General features: G+C 47.6%; 1 long non-coding RNA gene across 1 annotated transcript; it reads left to right on the top strand.

Moving 5' to 3' along the window:
* The first annotated feature begins 3,560 nt into the window (after positions 1-3,560).
* On the top strand, positions 3,561-5,984 carry LOC114071515. The gene is made up of 3 exons (XR_003574048.1): positions 3,561-3,664; positions 4,195-4,254; positions 5,787-5,984. It is a non-coding gene; the product is annotated as an uncharacterized LOC114071515 (long non-coding RNA).
* Positions 5,985-8,006: the final 2,022 nt, after the last annotated feature.

Here is an 8,006-nt window from a genome sequence, read left to right as displayed (position 1 = left end):
CTGCTTCAACAGCAACTCAAGGAAAGCAACTGCCCTTCAGAAGGGGCCTTTAGTCCTTCCTAGAATTTTGGTATTAATCCACTTGCATGCCATGCCGAGAGCAATGTTTGCTGAGTGCCTGCTGGTGTCATGTTGGGAAAAAACCCAAACAATCTCATGCTGCTTCCTTCTTTCTTGTCTCAGCATACCAACTCCACTGATGTGCCATCCATTGAGGACATTTTGAGGGGAGATGCTCTCAAAGAACAGAGCTCTGTGTTTCCTTCTGTTTTGCTGGCATTAAGGTAAGGGGTGGGGGAAAACACAGTTCTCCTCTTCTGTTCACTCAGTGGGTGTTGCCATTGCTCAGAGTGTGTTGTGGGCTGTGCTGAGGAGCAGTAAAGACCAAAGTCAGCCTCAGATACAACTGGAGGTGTCAGGCCAACCTTTGCCTATCCTTGTGTGAGTGTAACACAGGCTAATGCAGTTCAAGAGCCCCACTGACAAGGCATGCGAGACTGACAGAGCTGCTTTTTCCTCAATTCAGGGCTTGCCTTTCCTGAGCGCCCTTCCTCCCAAGGCACTGGACATGCTGCCTCGTTTCCCTCCTGCCAGCACCAGCAGCGTGGTCATGCATCCGAATCCTTCCACCTACCTGTGTGTGTCACTGCTGCTGGGCTGCTGCTCCTTCCCTGGAATTCCAGTCCACTCATGCGGCTAAGCCAGGTCTGACGGAAAACTGTAACCTGGTGTCAGAGCTGGCTCTCTGAGCAGCACACAGGCTCCCAGTGCCTGGCTCTGAGTCCGTGGCACCCCTTCCCTGTGCACGGTGGGGCAATGCTGCGTGCTGGCTAGGCTTGCAGCCCGAGGACTCCAGCTGCAAATCCCGCATCCCCCTGTGTTTCACCAGACAGCTCGTGCTCTTGCCTGTCAGGAATGCAGATTACTAGTTTTGTAGCAGCCCGAGAAGCGTGAATCTTCCTCTGTGCCTCTCAGCAAATCTCCTGAGAGCTGCTTCTCTCAATTGTTTTCCAGGAAATGACCTCCTCATTTTCACAGCCCCTGTCTCCTCTGCACGTGCCTCCAAAAGCAGAGCCTTCCAAAGTGCCACGCTCCACACAGGTAAACCAGCCCCTTTTTGCCAGGGCTTCTGACACTTTACAAGAGAGCTTTCTGCCTCTTGCATGGGCTCTCATCTGCTTTGGAGCCCAGTGGATCTCAAGTTGTGAGACAGCTGCTTCCAGGGCATTGTTTTGCTCAGAATTAGAACCCACTGTGCTTCGGAGTGTTTTGGAGTGGGCTGAGATGGTGGCCAAATTATCTTCCCTCTTTTCAATTGTTTTCAACAAGCTTTGTATTTTTAGAATTGTAAGACTTTTGAGCCAGAGGAGGCAGATGTTGGAGGACAAAAACCACTTGAACTTTTTTATTAACAAAAGATATTTGCTGATTTTCTTAAGCTGCTTGGCACTTCTTGTGGAGCTTTTAAATACTTCTTCAAAGGTGTATCTACCCTAATGCGCCAGCAATGCATTTTTGGGGGCAGTAGCACTGATCATTGCTGTGCATGCTAAAGTAGGTCAGGCCAGCTTAGACTCAGGGACACTTCCCAGTCAGACTGTGACAAGCTAGTCAAAGAATTTAGTCCAGTGGGTAACACCTGGGAAACAAATCATTGGTCAAGTGCTATTGAAAAAGAGCTGATTTACTTATTTCATTGTTAATATACACATTGTCCTTTCTTTCTAGGACACAGACGGCTCTGTAGCTCAGAATCAGGGTAAGTAGGGATGCCAAGCAAACACACAGTTTTGTGTGCATTGACAGGTCTTTTCGTGTGTGGCGTGTGAAATGTTATGGAGAATATCAGATATATACAGGGATTAAGAAGGGTGAATTCCTCTGCTTTGTTGAATGGGGATGACTTTTGAAATCTGCTGAAAGGCTAAATGTTCATTACCTAGAAATGAAGGGAGTAGTTCAGCAGAGCGCAAGCAGTATTTCCTTAGGAAACCCATTAGGGATACACCCAGTGGCAAACACGTCCCGGAAGAAAGTCCTTTCCAATCTGGTGCTCAGAGATCATAGGGTGGAACAGGCTACAAGTGAGGTAAATTAATCCAGCCTATTCCTGTTTGATGCACAGAGCAGTCTGGCACAGCTTCAGGAACATTACTGAGTTCTTGGACAAGACCATCGTAAATAACCAGAGTCTGATCCCAGCTCTACTGGGCAGTTACTTAAAAGAACTTAGAAGGCTCCTTGAGGATTCTGGAGCTTCAGGTTTTATCACTCTGATATTTTTTAGAAACTTGAGTGCAGGGAATTTTTACCCCCAGAAACATTATTATTTCCTCATGGACTCACAGAAAAATTTAGGTTGGAAAAGCTCTTCAGGATCATCAATTCCAACCATTAAACCAGCAATGCCAAGACCACTAAACCACGGAAGGGTTATACTGACTCTGTTAAAACCGAAAGAAAAATGAAGAATTCCCCACAAGTACTAATGGCCTACTGTTGGGGAACAGTTAACACTGAGAGCTCTTCCTGTGAAAGGACCAGACTCTTCCCCGCTGCCAACTTGGCCAGGGAACCTTTTGTGAGTAGCGTTCCCCCACTGAGCTTGGTCTTTGTTGCCTCTCAGTGGCAGCCCGTGCTACTGACCTCCACTGCCAAATATCCCCAGGGCAGCTGGAAAGCCCAATAAAATGCCTGGCTCTGTGTTACCATTTTACCTCCCATTCAGGCAGTCACAGGGTTTTGCACACTGAACGTGCCAAATGTTCCGAAGGGATGGGGGAGGTTGAAGTGTTTTGGCAAGCAGAGCCCAAATCTTGTTCAGTGTCTGGTGCTTGAGAATGTGTCTGCCTTGCCTGATACTCATCTTCTGGTTTTCTTTCAGTTGGCTCCTGGATGACCTGCAGCTCAGTGATAGTGAGGAGAGTGAGGACAACCAAGTCAGTTTGGGATGTTGTACACACCAGGCACACAGACATGCCTTGGACTCATCTCAACTTGTTGCATTGTTCTGAGTTCCTTCAGCTAACCTTTCCTTCCCCTCTCTTCTATGTCTTTGTGACCAAAACAGCTTCTTGAAAAGCCTTCTTCTCCACTTGCTGGTCTAAGATATTTGCAATCCTGCAGCTCAGAGTCAGGTTGCGCTGGTGACTCAGAGAGCTCCTCAGACTCTGAGACCAGTGGCTCTGAGAGCTCCTTATCCCCGGACACCAGTGACTCAGAGAGCTCCTCGGGCTCAGAGACCCGGCACACCGTGGGTACCAAAAGGCCTGGCAAGCCCCTGGTGCACAACAGTGCCAAGAGATGCTGGAGGGAGGACAGCGAGCCTGATCCATTGGAGATCAGAGCCCAGTGCTCCAGGGACAAGCAGGGAATCAGACAAAGAGTGAAGCCGGAATCTACTTGTGGGAAAGACCTGAAGCCGGCACTCCAGGAGCCCCCCGAGAACAGAAAGGGCTCCCCCCAGGCCAAAGTCAAACAGCCCTTTAGTCTCGGGGGGAAGAAATTCCTCTCACCAGGGAGAGACCCCGCAGCTCCTGAGCTTGTCCGGCTGAAAGAAGAGCAGCAGAGAAGAGCAGAGACCAAGGACCTCCCTGGGGCAAGGAAGCAGGACTTGAAGAGGAGAGCCATGGACGGTCCTGATGAGCCCTGTGGGAAGAAAAAGGTGAGAGGTGGAAGGGGAGGTGGTTTGTACAAGGACCAAGGTGGTATTTGAAAAACTCCTGCGAAGTTTCCACTTAACAGGTTGGGAGTGGAGCCATTATGCTTCTCCCATAGGGTGTTCATTCTTCTAAAAAGAGACTATGAATCAAAACTTTTCACAGCTGTTACTCCGTGGTCATACATCCCCTCCTGAGCCAATTAAAAACCCACCCAGAAGAGATGAAACGCTTATTTTCAGCAATGGAAATCAGAGGTTTCAACAAGAGGTTTAGCAGTTTCATCCCTGCCACTACAAAACAATCTATCTCAGCACAATTAGATAAAAAGTCATTTTTGGTTACTTGTCAGTGAGCCTGAAATCTATATATATCTGCTATGCTGTGGGTTTGCACTTGCTGAATTCCAGTATCCTTTTTTTCCCTGTTCTCAGTCAGAATCAGAATCACTCAAGCTTAAGTGTGTTGGTCTGTGCTGGATGTGAGCTTTCAAAACCTGAGTGATTTTTTTTCCTTTTTTCTTTCTTGGTGTTAGAGGAGACAGATGTGAAGATTAAAGCCAGTCTTCAGTAAGCAAAGACTGCAATAAAGTGAAGTGAGTATACAGTGGTGGGATGTCATAAGGATGCTTAAGTCCAAGTCTCTCTTAACAAGGGGGAGGTGAAGAACTGTATCTCCTGTCCTACTACTCCAGAATTTGCTTCTAAGATAAGATGCCTTCTGAAACATAATCTGCTGGAGATTTGCCTTTACATGCTGGAAGCAAGCGGTCCAGAAAACAGCTTTGTCAGTGTAGGTGGGTAAGGGTAGAGAGCATTTCCCTTCTGCACTAAAATCATCTTGTTGCCTTTGTCTTTTTCCTGTGACCCAATGGAAACACAACCAGTGTGTGCCTTTTGAGTCCTGATCGTCTGGCTTTTCAGGTGGCCTTGATGGTCAGGATTTTCTGGTGTATCCCAGTGTGGCATTTGCAGGGCTTCTGGTAGATCTGCTGAAGCTTTGCTGCCAGTTTGTCCACCAGGGCACTGCCAGTGTTGTGGCCAGGTCTTTGCTAGAGCGAGCGCTCCCAAGAGCTTGTCTCCAAGTTGTCGGTGTTCCTAACGGGGGAGGCTCGTGCATCAGGCATGGGCTACTGCATTCTATTCCTGCTTGGCTGTGACTGGAGTTGGAGGTGTTGGCTTGGAATGGTGTGTAGTGCTGAGGTTTGTGTCCTGACAACAGGAGGAAACTGCTTTTCTGCAGACAAAACACTTGAGGTGGCCTGAAAGCATGGAGGGGCCAGTGTTTAGCTGGGGAAAAAATATTCCAGCTGCAGTAGTGATGGAAGATCTTTAGTTCTGGAGTTTGCTCTTCCTTTTTCTCAGTGAAAATGAGCGGCTGCTTTAGTCGTGTTGTGGTTTTGGAGTGGAAAGTGGTTTTGGGCTGAGAGGGCTCTGGATCAGGTTAGGGATGGTGCTGTGCTCTGTGTGAAACAGTCCTCAGCTGTGCCGAGGTAGAGAAGCTGGGGAGCATGTGTGCAATGAGTAGGGACCATCCCGTGGGAAAAGGGGGTAGTGAGAGAGGGGAGAAGACTGTCCCAAGCACAGCAGAATCAGGCAAGATGTGCAGCATCAATCTGCCCTCTTGAGGCAGCGCTTGCTAAAGGAATGTGGCTGCTGAGCAGCACTTGAATTTTGGACTCCTCAACCAGTATTTGCCAGTAGCAATTGTTAGAATTGTTGCTCCTCTTGTTATTGTACAGTTTTATCCTTAGAAAGGTTGTGTTCTCCTGTGGTGCAAGCAGAGGTGACTCTGTAAAAGCTGTAGAGGGGGTGCAGTTCAGCCTGTACCCTGCCATCCCACGTGGCCTTTGCAGTGCCATGTTCCATATAACACAAGGCTTTGTGAGCTACTGAGGATGAAGGGATGCAGTGCTGTGATGTGCTGGCAAAGTGGCAAAAGAAACTAAGCACGATGTGCGGTAGGAAGGCTGTAAAAAGGCTCCCACTAATGAGGCAGTTACTGAAATTCTCAAGGCTTTGCAAGTGCCCTTTGAATAAAGTAACTTGATTCGTTGACTGTCCTCTGTCAGATGTGCCTGTTGTATGAAACCAACCGATGGTTTTGTTTCTCCCTCTCTTTTTCCAGAGGTCTTTGCTGAAGTCAGAAGAGAGACCTGTGCTCTGGTATTGACCAGCAGCCTGACCGACCTGTTCCACTCCACCAGACAGGGATTACAGTGACTGAGACTAGAAGAAAACGTGACCAAAATGTTTCTCCAGGACATCAAATCCCTTCCAGTTTTTTGTAGTTGTGAAGCCTTAGGAACTTAGAAACTTAGTTTAGTAATTTAGGAAGCCTTAGAAACTTAGGAAATTAGCTTAGCTATTTTTGAAGACTTCGAAGCTTAGTTTAGGAATTTTTTTGAATTTTTCAAAAACGCACCTTGAATTTTTTTGCAATTTTGAAGACATAGGAGTTTAGAAGCTTAGTGTAGTTAGTGTTTTCAATAAAATATCCCCTAGCAAGAATTGAAATTGTTTAGTCATATTTTTTTGAATTTTTCAGAAAGAACCTGCATGCAAAAATGTTTCAAATAAAGTGGAAGTTATTTTTTTCCATTGGGAAAACTTTGCACTGTGTTTTTTTTTGGGTAGTGCTTTCACTAATTCATTTCATGAATTGTCTGAATGGGCCAATGTATTGATGGTCAATAAACGTTTCTCTTATGAGTAACCAACAGGAGAATCATCACACATATTGCTGACAAGGACATCTGCCTCCAGAGGCTATTATGGGACATCCCACAGGCTGCAGTAGTTGTGCGCCCAGAGAACATGCCAGAGGAATGTTTTCCAAGTTCTCGCGCACATCCACGCCCTCAGCACTCGAACTGAGTTACTGAGGCTCTTGCTCCCTTTCAGCCTTGGAAGCCTCAAGCTGGGGTGGCAAATGACAAGGTGTGTTTGGAAACAGCTCTGCCCGTCTTCTGGGGCAGAGGGATGTCACTCATGGGCTCCTTCTCAGCCACACTACAGGGTGGGCCCAGATACTTAGAAACCTGTCAAGAGAACACGGGAGGGAATAATGAGCTGTTTTGCAAGCATTTTTCGCTTGTCACATAACTGTGAAGGCAGCATCCCCAGCATTGGTGTGTTCGGTAAGATGACACTGTTATCCACCCAAGGATTTCCTGTGGTGTGACAGCACATTCAGCCAATCCTCTTATCCAAAAGTGTGCCTTAGTCCTCTGGTCCTCTCACATCCCCCGCCCTGTCTCTGACAGACCTGTGGGAGTGGTGAAGAGAAGGATGGTATCCCAAAACAAGTGTGTTTACAAGGGAGAACTGTCTCCCTTCTGCACATCATTTCATGAGGTAGAACAGGTCTGCACATGTGCAGCAGTCTCCCCTTTGTAAAATACCTGTTCATGGGTTTGAGGCTCATCAAAAGGGGCAGGAAATAAACACCAGCAAAATGTCGGCATTTCCAAAAGCAGTTTCTGTAGCAGTGGCCCCTGCCAGGTGGAAGCCTGGCTCCAAGTTCATGAAGGGAAGCCACTGAGCTGGCTGGAAGGAACAGGGTATTTTTCCATGAAAGGCTTTTGGGTTTCATCTCTCCCCATCCCCACCACCTTACTGCACTGTGCCATAGGGGACATCACAAGAACGCACAGAAATACACTGGATTTATGAAAACCACCGAAAAGTGGCACGTGTTCTATGTGCTGCTACCACCCATCAGCTGTACCATTCCATACACTTCCCAATTCCGAGGCCGCAGCAGACACGGTCTGCCTGTGCTGGTTTAAAGGCAAACCGGTAGGAGAAATTAACCCAACTCAGAACTCAGAATTCTAATTTAAGAAAAATAATACAATAAATACAATTAGACAGATGAACAATGGGATTTAACCCACAAAACCCCCAGATGTATAACCTGGCAGAGTGGGGAACAAACCGAATGGTGTTCGTGGGCCCCCGTGCTGAGCCCCACGTGGGCCCCGAGTCCAAACATGAAAGGAGAGGAAGAACCTGTTGGTGCAAGTGATGGTTGCAGTCTGGTCAAGACCAGTGGTTGCAGTCTGGTTGAGGTTTTCCTCCTCCTCTGGATCCCACAAGTGGTACCAAAAAACCCCAAACCCCAAGATTATATACCCTCAGGTTCAGGCAGGAAGGCTCAGCACCTCCCCCAGGGCGGGGACTTCCACAATGGGTGACTGTGCGTTGAGGGTGTGGGGACAGGAACATCCTCCTATCTCAGAGGCCTCTCAACACCCAGCTTACAGCCTGAGGGGTCATGGGCAGCTGCTGCCAATGGTCTATTGTTAACAGTTTCTGGGAAATGACATAGAAGGTTCAGAATACA

Source organism: Empidonax traillii, unplaced genomic scaffold (assembly GCF_003031625.1).
Source record: "Empidonax traillii isolate 1590-97213 ecotype Southwest subspecies unplaced genomic scaffold, ASM303162v1 scaffold2075:size55856, whole genome shotgun sequence".
Taxonomy (NCBI): domain Eukaryota; kingdom Metazoa; phylum Chordata; class Aves; order Passeriformes; family Tyrannidae; genus Empidonax; species Empidonax traillii.
This window is presented reverse-complemented; position numbering and strand designations above follow the sequence as displayed.